Here is an 18,191-nt window from a genome sequence, read left to right as displayed (position 1 = left end):
GTGTGATCTGAGAGAGGCTAAAGGAGGAAGGAGTCAGTATCTGCAACCATCTGGAACCTGGGAGAGCAAGCACAGGGAGAACATCTGCTTGAAAGTTTGTGGAGATAGATAGCACTCTGATTTACTATTCTTTGGGGAGTTGGTACAAGAAACCCAGGCTTATCTGAAAGCTGTAAAATGCCCATGTAAGTCAACATAGGAGTGTATGCAGTCTACTTGGTTATTATGACATATGGTAATTCAGCTTCACCTTCTAGAAGATGTCAATTTGCAGATTGTAAAAATGTGCTCCTTCTATTACCTCTCTCTACAGAAAATAGATGTAATAGGCATGGCTGTTTTAGCAAAATTTCCTGTATAATTTGAAATAATAAATATAAGGAGCTTCATGCGTACCCTCCTTCCCACTGTGTGTGTATATGTAACCAAGATTGGTATGCTTACTTTTACCTTAATATGGCATACCCATTTCTTCTTCAAAGACTTGGCACAAACAGGGTTCTAAGTTGGAGGGACCTTTGTGACCACAAATCCAACATTTCTTATTTTATAGCCCTAGGATCTTCAATGACTAAAGAGCATAGTTAGGATAATGGAGCTAATCTATAAGAGACCTCAGAAAGCATCTAGTTCAAATCTCGAATTTTGTAGATAAGGAAACAGAGGCCCAAGGGTTAAATAACTTGCCAAACTCACGCTGGTCTTGTGTCAAAAGTAGGATTTGAACCTAGGCTCTCTTACTTCAGTGCTCCTTGCATCCATTACACCATGTTCCTTCCCATATCTACAAGATAATCCATTCCATTTTCAATAGCTCTACTTGTCACATTTTTCCTTGCATAGAGCTGAAATCTGACTCATTACAATTTCTATTCATTTTGACACCCCTTCCTGCCCATATATCCCTGACCTTTTCTTCTTTGACTTTTAACTATTTAAAGCATAAGCATCCTTTGTGTGTTAAATCAAATCCTACCTAAGTCTCCCATAAAATCCTTCTCTGTGTATTTCATTCTCTAGTGATTTTTCCTTGCATCATTCTGTGGTTCTTATTACCTTTTCTATTCATGATAGATGGACTGGGAGCTTTCTCTTTCTGCCTTGCAACATGTTATATTGTTGTCCTTGATTATTATTATTAAGACTTGCATTGCTGAACTTTTCATGCATATACCTCATCTCTCTCAGAATAGATTACAGGCTATTATTATTTATTTAAGGGAGGAACTTATGTCATTTACCAAAAGAGAAAATGAGGTGCTTTGTATTTCCAACATTATGAGCCATAGAGTAGGTAGGTATCCAAGTAAGTATTTGTTGGATGATTAAGTACATGAGTGATTGGATTGGCCTTAAAACCCTACTATAACTAGCAACATGAAGGATATTCACATTGCTTGTAATGAAATTTTGCTAATGTCAATATAATACATAAAATGAATATACTGTTTTTGTACTCCCACACAACACTTGAAATGTAGTAAGTGCTTAAGACATATTTTTCATCCTTTCATTCATTCACTCATTCATTTTTGCTTTTCTACCATTGAAAATTATATAGTAGAAAGAAAACTGGGATAAGAATTAGATTCCACTTCTCTCGACTATTTACTAGTAGTTTGACCTTGGACCAAACTACTTAATCTTTGCAGGCCGCAGTTTTTGTACTTTCATATGAGTGCTTAGATTAAAAGATCATTAAGGTCCTTTTCAAATGAAATTTTGCAATCAGGAAAATTTAAAATATTTTGCAAAGCTAAGTGATATATAAATATAAAAGTCAGCTGTTGTGCTGTTGCTGCTGCAATTGTTGTTAATAATACCATTTGGCATTAGGAAATCATTTCACCAGTGTACCAAAACTAGAGATGAAACAGAGCTGGTAATCTATTATCTCCCTTAACTCCTGTTTGGTCTATCTATTTTTCCAGAAACTTGGAATTTCATCTTCACCTCAGTATCTTTGCTCAGAGTGGCTGAAATGCTCTCTTTTCTTGTCTCTCATTCATTAGAGTTCTTAGCTCTCCTTAAGCCTTCTCTTGTTTGCCATCTTTCTCAATATCCTGAAATGTTTCTATTTATTTATCTGAACTCATATTATATCCTCTAACACCAGTCAAGAAAATAAGCTTGTTGAGGACTAGGGCTGTTTCTCATTGAAGCCTTTGTTACTTAGTGCCTATTAAAACAGTACTTTGCCCTAGAGTAGCTCCTTAGTGCTTGTCTAATTGTATTTTTTAATAGCTAAGTAAAAAGTAGTGTTTTGACTATAGTGATAATTCCTTCTCTTCCCCTTCCCCAATCCCTATCTTAAGCTTCAAATCTTGGGCAGTGAAGGATTTTCACTAAAGTGGAAAAGTGAAAGGAGTTGAAAAGTAATTTCTTCTTGATGGCAACAGCCAGTTTTCTTCTTGAATATCACAATCAAACAAGTTTCTGGTTATTTTCCTCCACTGAAAATGATAGATGTGTGTATAGGACTCAAAAGAAATAAAGACTATTTGCTGCAGAAAATTCATTGTGACTAGATCAACAAATCACTGTTTCAATTTTAACTAAAGTTTGTAAGCTACCTACTATGTGATGACACTCTTCTAGGTATGGCAGATATAAGGATTAAAAAAACACCACCACCATCCTGGCCTAGGCCCTCAAGAAGCTTGTAGACTAATTAAAATTGTTCAATATATATACAAGAGGCAGCAGTGCATGGTAGATAGAGAAGCTTTAGAATTATCTAGTTTTGGGTTCAAGTCTATTTCTGATACATAATGGCCTTGTGACGCTGGGTAAGTCGTTTGGCAAAGCAGCACTGTACTTAGGTAACTCTAAAATTATAAGTTGCAGAGGTGTCTCTTTCCATTGGAAGGAAAATTTAGAAAATTTTAGAAAATACTCTATATCAAGGAAATATGCCACCATAGCAGAGTCAGGAGAGAGATACATATATATATATGCATGTGAATATATATTTGTATGTATATATGTATATAATTATATACCAATACACATATTTGTACACACATATATGTACAATATAAATTTGTATATACATGTACATATACAAATACAATATAAAAATATACTTACACACACACATATATATATATGTAAGCATTCATATGTAGATAGCACAGTATCACCCAGAGACAAAGATGAGATCTTGACAAAATGCTCTCGGGGAAAAATTAAGAAGAAATCACTTACATCTGGGGGTGGGGTGACTCATGAAAATTTTATATGGAATTCTCCATAATGTTTGCCTTGACTGTCTTATTTGTAGTCAGAGTTATGATAACATTCTCCTAGAATTGTACCCTTTTCCTTGTCCTTATGGCAGCTGTTATTGGAGTAAGTCATGATAAATATAATAATTCTTCAGTGTGGTTTAGTGAGAAGGATACTAGATGTAAAGCCAGTGGACATAGGTTCAAGAATTCTGCTGCTTAATACCTTTGTGAGCCTTAGGTAAGTCACCTAAACTGGAGTGGGGTTGAAGGGGCACAAATATGTTTGAGTTTCCTCATTTTTAAATGAAGAAATTGGACTAGACTTCTGAGGTCCTTTCCAGATTGAAATTGATCATGCTTTGGGGTCATTTGATGGTTGTAAGGAAAGTACCTCATCACAATTATGCAGCTTATTGGCATTTCAGCCTCCTGTTAGGGAATTATGAAATCTAAAATTCAGTACTATTTAACAAGCAAATCAGTCTTTTGAGGAGAGTAAATTCCTTCTTCTGTTTCTTCTTTCCATTGTTATTTTTAATCTCTATATTTGAGAATTTAAAATCTCTTGTTTTTACATCATAGTCATTTCTGGATGCATTTTCCCTGCTCCCAAACTGAATCATCCCATATAGCCAAGCGAAAAAGTTGAGGAGGAGAGGGGGAGAGATCAAACAGTATAGTGACCAAATTTAACAATAATCAGCTCTGGTAGTCCCCTGTCTCTAAAGGATTTGAAGTTTTCTCTATTAAGTGTCGAAGGAGAGAATATTAGAATTTAGGGAAAGAATGGGACAACCTTATGGTGCAGTGAAGAGAGAAATTACATTTAGAGCTGGAATAACTGGATTTGGCTCCCAACTCTGTCACATATTATTTTCTGCATGATCTTGGGCAAGCCATTTAACCTTTCTGTGCCTCAGTTGCCTTATCTACATTGAGAGGTTTCTCCTACATGAGCTCTAACTTTCTTTCTATCTCTTATGATTCTAAAATTAAATCCTTATGATTATTCTTTCTCTGTGTTGTGTAATGTGAATTTTGTTTTGAGAGGAATCCATATGTACATACATATAAAGCTCTCCAGTAGGGGGCTAAAAGGAAGAGAAGTCAACTCAGCCATCAGAGGGATGGATGCTTCCTCAGATCGTGCAGAATTAAAGGGAGGCTGATAGCCCATGAGTTGCCATGTGGATGTGCCCCATCTACTGGTTAAATTGAGTGATTACAGCTGTATGGAGATACAGTCTTAATTAAATTTAATGTTATAAAAACAGTTAATACTATGCTAAACTTCCATAAATGTCTTTGAGATGGCACTAGGCAACCATTGTATTTCACTATCCTGTTTGTACAAATAAACCCTGGGACTTTTACTTACAGAGACATGTTCAATTTCATTTGTCTAAAGAATTGTTTTAAAGTGTACTTGGATAGTGGCTATTAGACTCTTAGGTATATATTTTCCATGTCTAAAGTTTTATACCAACTCAATGGCTAAATAACCATAGTATGCCACATAGTTGAATTTCTGAAGTCAAGGGTGATGAAGAATACTTCAACACTAAAATCTCTATAAAATTTTTTTCTAAAGACATTTCATTGAAATGCTGGGAAATTTCCCACATATTTGTTCTTCTCTCCTCATCATTCCATTGCTAATCCTTAATTTCAGCAAGTCTGATGAAATCCTGCTACCTCACTTTAAAAAAAAAAAAAGATTTCACTTGCCTACTAGACTCAATAAATAATTCGGAGACAATGGAATTTGTTGGGGTTTTTAAAGAAACATAATTATTTTAAAATGACAAAGTGGTCCCTTTGTGGATGAATGTTTTATGTTCTTGATACTGTGTCTGAATACCTTGGTGTAAATAATACATCAGCTTGCCAGCACATTTGGTACTGGATGCCCGACAGGATTGGTGTGCTGAGGGCTCAGTGGGTATCACTCGTGACATTGTGAAGCTCAGTCATTGTATTCTGCATTTGGGATGCAGATATTTGTATTCTGGGGATACAGGTTTGGTGAATACATTGCTGATAGACTCCAAAAAAGAAATGACTGGTAGGGAAAAGAGAATGAGTTTAGGATTGTACTTTAGGATTGCCAGTTTATATAAGGAAACTAACTCATCTATTCAATACCCCTTCCAGAAAAACCAAAACAAAACTGACATTAAGGTTATATTTTAAATGATTTCTTAATAACAGATTTGAAGTAAATTGTTTTTGGGTTCTAACTATTCTGGGTCTTTTTAAAGTCAACTCTCAGCCAAGTTTGATTAGCATAGCTTTCTTTGTGTCCCCATCAGCTAACACAGTGACTGGCTCTTGGTAGGTTTTTAATAAATGACTGGAGAATTGAAATGAATAGGGCCTACTTCTCTTGGTTTTAACAAAGGTTTTGCCTGATCCTATTTATAAAGTTGAAAGCAAATTCCTTTGAAACAGAAGTTCTACAAGGCTATGCAAGGATTAGTGTTGAAAAATTATCCGTGCACATGTTGTGAAAATAAAAAGCTTTAATAAAAAAATTAAAATTTAAAAAAAGAAATAGAAATTCTTAATCTGAGGTTCACAGACCACCTTTCCCCTAAGAAATTGGATCAATTTTAAACTTGAAAGGGAAAAAAAATATATATTTATTCAATTCTCGTTGAAATTTAGCATTTCCTTCACTTATTCAAATACATCATTTTCAGCAAGGGTCATAGACATCATTAGAGTGCCAAAGAGATCTATGACCAAAATATTTAAGAATCCTTGCTTTAAAAGAATAATAATGATAGTAAAATACCCAACAAAACTTTTTAAAGAGCAGTAACAAAAAAGAATAACCCTCCTAATGCTAAAGATTATTGGATATATGTCATTTAAAAGGACTGTCCCTAAAAGCTTTGGAATTTGGACTATTCAAAAACAACCCCGCAATATCTTCCTCACTCCCCAACTCAGATAACCCTTAAATTAGACCTCCTTTTTTTTTCCTTTATGGTATTATAGAGTGTGACCATATAAATGTCAATGTTACTGTTTATACAATTTGTTAACATTATAATACAAAGACAGATCTAAATATTCCAACAATATGTCACAGTCAGAAAATTTACACTCAGAAATACCTCTAATCATCAGCTACAATTCCTAAGTTCTCCTCAACTCTGGAAACATAACCCCACAATTCAGCTCTCTCAGAATGACAAGCAGTCTCCGAAGAATTCTCTATTTAACATCTTCACAGCTTAGCTTTTCTAGACTCAATCTCTTAGGAAAGAAGTTCTGTTAGTCTTTTCTCTGAGTTTTCAAACAGTCCTCCAGCTATGACAATTACTGGGCTCTCCAAAATGATAGTTTAAAAAATAGCTTCTCATAGACACCTCAGAGATAACAAGTTAAAATGAAACTCTTTCATTTATTCTTAAAAGTACAGTAACAGTATACAGCCCCTTGAAAGAGCTATTATGAAATACTATGTTTTGAATCTTTGCATCTAAACTCCTCTGTTACTTAATTTCTTGGGGTCTAAGGGGCACACGAATCCAAAATCCTACCTCAACCTTCGCATACTTATGGAAGGTAAAATTAGAATAAAAAGTAGAGTGCTAAAGGAATCTTTATTATTTAAATTACATGTACAGATTTTCCTTAACTCAGGACTCCTAATCCAAATTAATACCTGGATAACTGAAAGTCTTCCATCAAGTTTTCTTTCTTTAGATGCTCTTGAAGATATCAGGAAAGGCTCTGTTCTGTAACAGCTGTGTGCAGAGATTTCCTGAACCATGTTTCCCGGGTGACCAGAACTGTCCCAGAAGTCAGGAGTTGGGGTAAAGCAGATGGCAGGTGTTAATGGTTGACACTCTCTAGCTTTGCATTATTCCCAGCCAGAGGCAATTCCCTAAAATTGTCATGTAGGGAAAAAAACTGTTTATACTTTTTTTTCCCTCCAAATTGTTTCTAAGCAGGACCATTTTCTCAAGCTACTTTTTCAAATTCAGCAGCATTAATAACAGTGCATGGCATTTCCCAACATTGTACTGCCTGGCTATTAGAGACAGTCTGTGGGCTAAAGTGCATTCAAGCTGCATGTCACTTTTACAGAGTTTGGAGATTTGGTTTTTAATTACTGTGAAAATATGATTATTTAAGGAATCAATGATTTTTCCCCAGAGTCTGGGACTGAATTACATCTGGAGAATGTACTCACAAGTGTTGAGAAGTGAGTTACCATGATGTACATCTTGTCCTGGCTAGGAACAGATGGATAAATGAATGAATTAGTGAATGAATGAATGAATGATTTGATTGCTGTGCCTAGAACAAAAGTAAAAGTGAAGATCCAATTCTGGTGGTAGGACAGATGGCTATCCAGCTTTGGTAGACAACCCCTAGAATTGTTGGGACTGTTAGATGTGATCTGTAACCACTCAAGTGTTTAGCCTAATTATTCACATAGGAAAGTCCATGTGGATAAAGAATAACTAGATTATGACTTGCAGTCAGATGGACAACCTGTGGAGCTTATCTGTAAGCATATTAGTTTTGATCTTATACTGAAAATACATAATGAATTGAGCCCAAAATTCAACAGAAGTACAAGCATATTCTGGAATGCCGTTGAGAAATTGCAATGCTTTCTTACACTCAAACTTTCACAAGAATGAAACCCCGTTGTTTTAATATTAACATTCTACCAGTGTTGTTGTATAACTGTAAATCACAAAACATCATAGTATCTGGAGAATTTAAAATGAGCCTCACTCAGATAACAATAGAAAGATTCCTAGTGGGTGGGGACAGACTGTAACACCTAACATAAGGCATTCCATGAAGAGGAGTGGAATTAAAAAAAAAATAACATCAAATAAATAAATGATCAAAAAACTAAATGAACTGTTTATGTGATAAGACATTTAAATAATCGGTGGATGCCGTATCCTTCTGTTAACCTCACCCTGTCAAAAAAGTTTCCCCAGCACATCGGATAGACTACTTGTGGCAAACTTATGAGAAAAAAGTGAAAGAATAAACAGATATAATAGAGTTATTCTATGCATTGTTGGAAGGAACATTGAATTTGGAGAGCAGGGAGTGGGAGAAGAGAATGATCATTTATATAGTTTCTTGTATGTGCCAGGCACTTTGCTACATGCTTTACAAATATTGTCTCAGTTGATCCTCACAACAATGTACTCTTATGCCCATTTAATAGTTATGAAAATTGAGGAAAATAGAGATTAAGTGTCTTGTCACTGAGCTAACAAGTGTCTGAAGCTATAGTTGAGCTTAAGTTTTTTTGAATAAAGGCCAGTACTTATCTACTGAGTGACTTGGTTGCCTGAGAAAGGAGAAGATGCTTTATACAGAAGCTATTTGGTACTTTTTGTTTTTTATTTCCACCTAGAACCAAACTTTTGTCCCCTTCCCCTCTTGTCTTCTTTCTTCCCTCTCTGTTAGAAGGCACTGGACATATATTTTAGATCCAAGAGAGTTGTGTTAAATGATAAAGGTAACTCCCCTTCAACTTCCTTAACATTCATCATATTCAAGTTGAAGCTCTGAATGATATAACTGGTTGGTAATAAGTTTGTTGTGTAAGGGGTTTGAAATTAGTTTCTGATTTTTTTTTTTTTTGGTGGAGTTTAGTGGTCATTTGCTATCTACAAGAAACACAGTGCCTTGCTCTACTTTACTGCTTTTACACGTTGGCATGTTTTGGATGTCTGAAACCAGGGTCCCCTGGCTGGCTGACTCAATATTAATGAACCAGACTGACTGAAATACTCCAATGACTGCCTCTTGGCACTTGGCAGAAAAATCCTTTTTATGTTAGTTTCAAGGTTGTCAGATATCATTATAGCCAAGTATTAAAAATTTCAAAGAAAGGAGGCAGTGTGTTTGATTTATAGAATAATTATCTAGCTTTAGCTCGAACTTGGCTTTGGTGCTGGTTTTGCAAGCACTTGAAAATTAAATCCATTTTTTATGGCACTACAAGGTATTATCTCACAGCAAATGATAATTAAACACCTGTGAAATCAATTAGCCCTTTAAGCAGGGGGAAAAAAAGTTTTCCAATTATGTTTTCGCACCTCCAAAACTTTTTCTAATTCCAAAACCAACACTTTGTGGAGAGGGACATGACCTACCAGCCAATGGTATGTTCACTCCCAGTAAAGATCATCCCTCAATTTTGCCCAGCCCAAATCCCAAGGAAGGCAGCCTGTGGTAAAGGCAACTTTCCAAGGAAGATGCATTAGCCTTTGGAGATCCCTATTAGGCAGCTATCTGCTTGACACATAGCTGAGCTGTCAAGTTCTCTACAAAGGAAGTTATTCACTTTGTGTTTCTAATGCCAAGTTTTACTTGACAGTTTATCCAAAAGCCAAGATACCTTAATGGAAACCAAGCAACAAGATATTCTATGTGACAAAATTGGTCTATCTTTGGGGGCTCTGTAGCCAATAGTTCAGAGCCATCTGCATTAATAATTCATACTCTGAAAATGGGCTGATTGGTTAATAGCTGAAATTTAATACAAAGGAAAGCTAGGCAACAGTCTCAAGCTATTTAGCCCAGAATTATCATGTGTGTTTAATAACTGGCCTTGGTAACAATTTAGCTAATCCAGATGCTTCTTCTGGAAAAAGTATTGTATTTCTTAATACAAAAAAAAAAAAAAAAAGTCATGGATGAATTTTGGTTGTGTGCCATGACCATTTTTTTGGCTTAAGAAGGGAAAGGGGAAAAAGAAAGAAAGAAAACTGTTCCAGCATTTTTAACATCTCCTGCAGGATGTAACTCACCACCTGCCACGACAGAACAGTCTATGCCAAAAAGACCTTCTTGCTGCCTCCTCTGTAGAATTTGTCAAGTGTGATGTCATTCAGATTTACATGTTACAGGCAAAGATGCTTTGGCAGCAGCTATTAAAAGGGTCAACTAATCTCCACAGTATTCATGTCTAAAGTGGAATTCAGCACAGTAGAACAGAACATACAGGATCCTGGATTTAGAGCTAGAATGGAAGGGTCCTTACAGCTCATCAGATCTAAGCCCCTTATTTTCCAGATAAGGAACTGAGGCACAGGGAGGTTAAATAGTTTGTGCTAGATGTCACAGTTAGGAAATAACTGAAGTGAGATTCAAACTCAGATCTTCCTGACTCCAAGTTTATCCAGTGCTTTATCTACTACATGTTAACCATCTGGAAGAAACTTATGGTATCCTGGCTAACAAATCTGATCCTACCTGATGATCTTTTCTGATGTACGGTGGATATAACAGGGACAATTATGTAGCCTTCCTGAAAAAAAGTCAGGAGAACCCAAGTTCAAATTCTTTCTCAGACATTTATTATCTGTGTAGCCCTGGGCAAGCCACTCTACTGCTGTGTGCCTCAGTTTCCTCATCTATAAAATAGGAATAACAACACCACCTAACTCAGAAGAATTATATGAGGATGAAAATCAAATGAAATAATAAATGAAAAATTCTAGCTTAAAAGCGCTCCATAAATAATAGCTATTTATAGCTTACTTTAATATAAGATTGCTTAAATAAACAAAAGAGATGCTTCTTTTTTGCTGAGACATAACAGATTTTTCCCAACAAATCCTTCCTACAAAGTACATACTCTAACAGTTAAGCAAAACTCAACCATAGAGTTTAGAGTTCCAAAAGGCATTAGACAAACCACTTCTTATTTTACTATTGAGGAAATAGATCCGAGAGGGAATGTGATTTGTCTCAGGCCACACAGGTAGTGTAAGTAGTAGTAGAGCCAGATCCAACCCAAGTCTCTTGAGGTCAAATCCACTGCTCTCTCTCAGTGCATTCATCAGAGGCAGCAAGGACCTATATAAGGCAAGCGTTACAAATATAACTTATTCCCATTTTGTAAAAGAGAGAGTGCAGGCTCTGAGAACATAAGTGAGGCCCAGAAATTCATGCCTAGTGGGTGTCAGAAGCAGGATTCCCATGAGGTCTCGAAATCAGGCATTCTATCAACTTGGATATGATGACTTTAACCCTTGTTAAAAGAGGAGCAAGCACTACGCCAAGTTTTGTGCTGTTTCGGTGCCATTTATACTCCTGAAAACCTATTTTTGTTTTGGAGGACAGAATTTTTTTCTAAACCTACTCTGGGAATCGGGATGTCGTGGCTTATTCGGTATAAAAGCCCCTCCCCACCCTCAGTAGCTAGCCATAGTGGGATTTAATTTGGCAGGTGATATTAGCTGGTAGTAAAGATAATAAAGGAGACACAAAAATGTAGTGGGTGGAAATGATTTTTCTTTAAAATAACTGGGATTTGAAGATCTATCTATAATCACTCAAGTATAGGGAATCAGGAGAATGGTTATATTGTGATCAGGTATGTAAAATACATGAGATTCCTCCCTCCTCCCCTCCCCCCCCCACTCCTAATCCCTGACAGTCCTGATAACTACCACTTGCACTGGTCAAGAGAAGAGTGACCTTGGAATTCCAAGCATCCACCTAATCCTAGGGTTGAGTGAAACTGGCACTGTGAGAAAGAATGTAATGGATCAAGTGGGAAAGCAGTAAAAACATTCTTTTAGGTCTGGTTTTCTCTTTTTGATGATTTTTCAATGTTGAAAGCTACCAAAGCCGGTGGAGGATGGGAATGGAAATCTTCCTCTGCTCTCAGATAAGGGCTGGGGGGCAGGGAATAGGGATCAAGGACTGGTTAAATAAAGAAATAATAAAGGAACTGAAATTTCCTTTATATGGGGAAGTGTGAGTATTGGTTGTACCATTGCAGTTCTGAACTTTCTCTGCAATTTATTGTCTTACAGTTGTCTTTCGTAAAGGTGGCCAATACAGTCATAGCCTTAAGTAGAAACGAATCACAATAAATATAATTGGGACATACTCAATAAGATATGTAAAGACATAATAGAATATAGATACTATTAATATGTTATTTTCTGAGTCAATCTGCAGCCTCCATTGATATTAAATCACCCTGTATTCGAATTTGACATTTCTGGTGTAGAAATGACCAGAGAAATCAAATGACTTGTCCAGGGTCATACAGCTTGTCTATCTGAAATGGGAAAACCAGGTTTTCCTCCTCAGGCCAGCTCTTTCTGCAACTACCTATTTTCCTGACATAAACTGTGAGTAAATTAGAGTTGATTACAAATAGGACTGTATTGTCTTTATAAACTTTGGCTGCTAAAGGGGATGATTTGAATCACCCTTAGGATAAATGGGTTTTTATGAGTTTTCAAGCAAATCTTTAATTCTATAGAAAAAGTGAAATGAAAGAAGGACCTACTACTCTACCTGAAAACAAAAACATTTCTCCCCTGGTGGCTGACTAAGGCTCAGTCTCCTAGTGTTCAAGGAGATGGATTAAGCAAATGACCTTGTAAATTGAATTGTAATTTTCTCTCAAACCTGCAGAAAAAATCAAGGGTAAAATGTCATATTATTAATTGGAAGGTGAAGTTTATATATCTGGTTTACTATATGAATTCCTGTGGGAGACAGCATGTGGTAGCATTCGAATGGAACTCTAATGGCTAAGTGATCTTGGACCTCAGTTTCTTCGTCTGCCAAATGAAAACAGTAGAGATGATCTCTAAGGACCCTTTCAGCTCTGAAATGCCATGATTCTAAAATTTTCTTGTTTAGAAAAAGTCAGCCTTTTTTCCTTGTCATTTTTTTTTTTTTCTTTTCTACCCTTCTCCTGTTTCCAATCCATGCATACAGACAGGCAACAGAACATGCCGCAAAGGATTAGTGGTCACCCTGAGGAGCTTTTGAGTTTGTGACTGTTTGAAGAAGGAATAGACTGGGGCAGGTTTCTGCGATGGCACTGTTCCAGGGCTTTTCCTATCTCTAAGAAACAACTTCCTTCTCAGCACAGACTTTGGTATCCCCATCCTCTTGGAGAACGGGGTGTACTTTGGCACAGGCTTCTAGATCTTATTGCATGTGGAACAGCAGGCTGGTGCCTGCAAGGAGGGGCCAAGGAAAGGTTAATGGTAAAATAATGAGTTCAAGACTTCTTATCCTAGGGGACAGGTAGTTGACCCTTGTGTTTTTAACTTTCAAAGTTCTATTCTTTTTTTTTTTTTTTTAATTGATAGCTCCTAGACTCACACCACCCTCCAGTCCCCAACGATTTGCCACATATCTGCCATCCTTTTCTGGATCTGGTCACATAGCCATCTTGCCTAATTATAATTTGTTGTTGCTGGAGTGTTCTTGATCTTTTGACTCCAGATGTCTAAATTCATATTTAATATTTCCATTTGTGCTTGATTGCTAATGAGACAGCTTGGGGCTGAAATGTGTTCTAAGTTTGTCTATTTTGTAATAATCTGATACAGTGTGAGACTTGGAGTGAGGATGGTTGGAGTTTAAATCCAGCCTCACACAAGTTGTGTGACTCTGAGCTAACTGCTTTTTCTATTTTGGCCTCAGCTTCCTCATCTGCAAAATGGGTGTAATAATAGCTTCTACCTCACATGGCTGTCCTGAGGGCTGAATGAGATAACACATATAAAGAACTTAGCAGTCCTGAATTCATCTTGTAAATGCTTGCTGTATTCATGGTGATGCTAAAGGTTGAATGTCCTCAAGAGCTTTCTGGCTACCTCCTGAGGTGTAGTATTTTTCCTGGGGTTCTTTTGAATTCCTTTTCAGAATCTACATAAAGAAATGAATTTTAAAGAAGTATAAAAGTAGAGCATCGGACCTGGGGAGGATAGGAGTCCACTGAAAAGTAAAGATAAATACCTGACTTGATTTAGCAAAGACGGCCTGTATTCAGGGCACAGAATGTGGAAGAAAGCATTGGGCTGAGGAGGATTACAAAGAAATGAATTTCTAATCCTAGAGCATTATCCAGAGCCCAGACAGCGCTGGCTGCAAGCAAAGCAAACGGCAGACAACCAGCTCTGTGAAGGAGTCACACCGGCTCCCAATGGCAAGGACCTTTGCGCTGTGGAGAAAATGGCATCCACAGAAACTGCAGCAGATCAGGAGCCTTGGTGGCTGAGAAGAATGGAAAGGAAAGAAAGGCTTGGGAAAGGGAGTCCAAACTCGCCTATAGTCCCATAAAAACCTAGAGTACCTGTCCAGTTCTAGGCTTCAGGGAACTTTCCATCCAGGTGCCACTTGCAGCTCAGTATGTGGATTGTGAGATGATACTTCTTGCTAAGAACTTCTTTTGCATTTTAACGTGAAAGCCAAAGGGAAGCAATCATTGAGATCAAAGCTTGTTCTTAACCTTTTTGTGTGCGGCCTTAACCGACCCTTTGGCAGCCTGGTAAAGCCTATAGCCTTTTCTTAGAAAAGTGTTTTTGAATGCATAAAATAAAACACCTTTAGATCACAGGGAAATGCTGAGATACGGTTATCAAATTGTGTGTTGAAACTAATTCATGGACTCCAAGTTAAAAGCATCTGCAGTAGATAAATTACTTGGATGGGTTGCTGCTATGGGAAACAAAGAGCTATTAAGATCATTTGGGCACAAGGGGATCTCAAGCTTAGGATGCGAGTATATAGATCTGCGGGGGGGACAAAGGACATCCCTTCTTAGGCATAGACACCACATGGAGTAGTAGATAGTGGGGACTCACTCCCCCAGGTCTTCTCTTTCCCTTCATACTATGCTGAGCCCATACTAAACTATGGTAATACCATGATGCATTTAGTCTTTCATAATGAGAAAGCAAGCTTGTTTCCAATAAGAAATTCCTTTACTGTCAGGAATCTGTTGTCATTTTTTCTTTTGAGGGCTGGCTCTGCTTTTTCCCCTTGGCTCTGCCCTTGTGAATATTTATTTTTCCACCTCATTCTGTTGGGATTTTTCCTTTCAGCCAGAACAATATTGAAATTGCTGCAGGCATCGTAGCACTTACATTTCTAGGGAGGATTAATTTTGTATTATTATAGAGACCCATTTTAAGTGGGAACTCACTAGTATATCATATGCATACAACTTTTCAGAAGAGAATTGTGTATGAAATGGGACCTATTTCTGGGTTATGTTCAGGGCCGTATAGCTTAATTGCATTAGCCTCTGCAGTCATTTATTAAAACTCTTCTATCCTCTGTGTCATCACCTGTGTAGCAGAGATCTTAATACCCACCTGAAATGGGTAATAAAAATCCTTCATTAATTAAAGCTGCAAGTTCTTTGAGATTACTTACCTCCCTCATCTACTTACCTCCCTGGTAAGATTGTCATGTGCATTAGTTAATTATATATACTTTTAAGTAGCTTGTGAGTTCTGAAATGATAGTGTCAGATCAGGGGTCAGTCACCTTTTTTTTGAAGTGGCTTGCCAAATTTTCCTTTATGCATGAGGATGAGGGTATGGAGGATATGGATCTGGGACTTGCTGAAAGTCTCTGACTGATTAGCAAGGACTGGAGGAAAATGCTCTGAACTACACCTAACTTTTCTACTAGGTTAATCAGTCAGTCACCCAACTTTTATTAGATACTTACTATATTCTGCTAAACTTTAGAGATAAAAAAATTAAAAACAAAAAACAAAATAGTGGTCCCTAGGCCTAAAGTGGCATCCATTTTGATGGGGAAAACAACATGTAGACAAGTCTGATAATAATTGTACCTAATATTGTGGTGAAGATCAAATGAGACAATAATACATAAATGGTTTTGCAAACCATCAGATTTTCTATAAATGTTAGCTATTATTATATAAGTATAAGATTACATAGTGTAAAGGAAAATTAGCTATGTGATCCTGGGCAGTCACTTAACCCTATTTACTCAGTTTACTTTTTTGTAAAATGAACTGGAGAAGGAAAAGCAAACCATGCCAGTATCTTTGCCAAGAAAACCCCAAATGAGGTCATAAAGAGTTGGACATGACTGAATAGCACACTGAAGGAAGTCCAGAGGAGAAAGGAAAATGATTTACTGATTTCATGATTTAGGCAAGAGCCTGCTCTGTTCCCTTAATCACACTGGAGATATCAAGTAGGGGAAAGGTATCAAGCAGGAAAAATTAAGTTAAAATCTGACGGTTGTTGATGCTTATGATCCTAGATAAATCACTTAATTTCTCTGGATTTCAATCTGTAAATTACAGTCCCAACAAAATCTCAGATCTTTCAATTATTGAACATTTTCTTTGGCATCTCTTCTAATAGACTTTGGATATAAAGTGGCAACAGAAATGTGGATAGTTGGTGAGAAAAGAAATGAAGAGACATCATTTGTTTACTGAAACAGCAATAGGAACAAAACATTAGCAAATTCACTAGTGTAAATTTTGATGCATTCCCAAATCATGTGATTCAGTAAGATCACAAAGAGAAATCCTACCTTGGATGCTTATTACTTGTGTTACCATAGACAAATCACTTTATTTGCCCTCAGTTTCCCCCTCAAGTGAAAGGGTGGGATGTGATGGTCTCTGAGATTCCTTTCATCTCCAGATCTGTGTTGCAATGTTACAGGTGAAACCATTAAACAATGATTCTCTTTTGAATTCCCTGTAAATTCTTTTCTTCTTCCTCTTTCCTTCTTTCCTTCCCCTCATATTTCCTAAATTCTGAAACTGGCAATTTTGGGACTTGTCACAGTTGAGAACATTAATGGAGTTTTACATTTTGAGTTGGCTAATGAGGATATAGGACCTTCTATGCTAGTCCCTCAGGGGTTTCTATTTTAAGCATTTATTAAACCTTGCTGTCATGCAATGTACTCTGAAGAGTCTTCGACCTTTCTTTATATTAAAAAAAAAATACCACACACTCAGTTTCAAACTTTTTTTCCCCCTTTCTCCAGTTTGTAAAGGTATCCCAGCAAGATTGGGAGTTGAACTTGAAGCTGGTTGTCAATTACTCTACCAATGTTTAAGGATGGGAAAGAACCCATTACCTCTGTAATTTAATATTTTTTATTTAGCTAAATTTGATCCCTCTTAAAAATCTCATCCACTTTGAAGTCTATTTTGTAGTTTAATTAATGCAGCAAGGGTTTTTATTTTACTCTCAGTGGAGATAATCTTAATCCATTCCCAGTGACCTTTTCTTGTGCAAATTAGTTGTACACGCCTGTTTAAGCAAATGGGCCTTTGCAAGAAGTCTCTTCTTAATGACGGGTTTATAATTGAAAATTGGCTTACTCCCATATGCTTAGTTTGTGTGAGAATATAAAAATAGATGTGGACTTTAAAAATATAAATGTATACATCAATACCCCCCAAAAAAATGAAAAAAAAAGGAGGAAACAATATTTAGTGCCTTTGGGCTATGATTAAATTAGACTATTAAGAGTTAGAAAATTCGGATGACATGAGTTACCCTCAAAATAGCACCTGTCTGTAGAACAGTGGAGGCTCTTAACAAATGAGAGGGTGAGGGTTAATCTTGATGCTCTGTACACAGTCCCTTTTCAGGACCCAGTTCTTCTACTTTTAATAGCCTTAAGTAAAACTCATATTACTTCATAATGAACTAGAAACAGTTTGAGATGTTTACTCAAAATAAGTAGAAGGGATGGGCATAAATGAAAAGGTGATATTTAATCTTGACTAAACTGCTCTGGTAACATGGGGAAGAAGGTGAGAAGGTGTCACTCAAGATGTGCTTTTAAAAGCATATCATTTGCTTTTTTTTATAGCCCCAAATGATTTTTGATTTTTAGCCTCTATTCTCCTCCTCTTCCCTTTTAAAAATCATCTTTTCCCCTTCTTTCTCTACACTTCTCTCTCCTAAAAATCAAACTGTTCTGCTACAGGAAGATTTGCCTTGTGTTGCTGAATGTTCTTAGCTAAATGTAGAGAGTTTGGCTCAGAGGAAGGAGCAAATGTTGTTTGTGCTCACTGTGAAGGTTTCTTGAGTTAGTTGTAACTGTTTTGTTTGTTTGTTTGTTTGTTTTTTCCTTTTTGCTTTTTCTTTTTCGAGAAGGATAGATGTAAGGGGTAGCATGAAGAAG

At 36.7% G+C, this 18,191-nt stretch overlaps 1 protein-coding gene across 1 annotated transcript in view; it reads left to right on the top strand.

The window, feature by feature from the left end:
* EXT1 (exostosin glycosyltransferase 1) overlaps positions 1-18,191 on the top strand; it is a 341,760-nt gene that overhangs the window by 272,956 nt on the left and 50,613 nt on the right. The window lies entirely within an intron of this gene.

This window comes from Sarcophilus harrisii, chromosome 1 (genome assembly GCF_902635505.1).
Source record: "Sarcophilus harrisii chromosome 1, mSarHar1.11, whole genome shotgun sequence".
Classification (NCBI taxonomy): domain Eukaryota; kingdom Metazoa; phylum Chordata; class Mammalia; order Dasyuromorphia; family Dasyuridae; genus Sarcophilus; species Sarcophilus harrisii.
The sequence above is the reverse complement of the archived record's forward strand: the minus strand, read 5'-3'. Positions and strand labels throughout refer to the sequence as shown.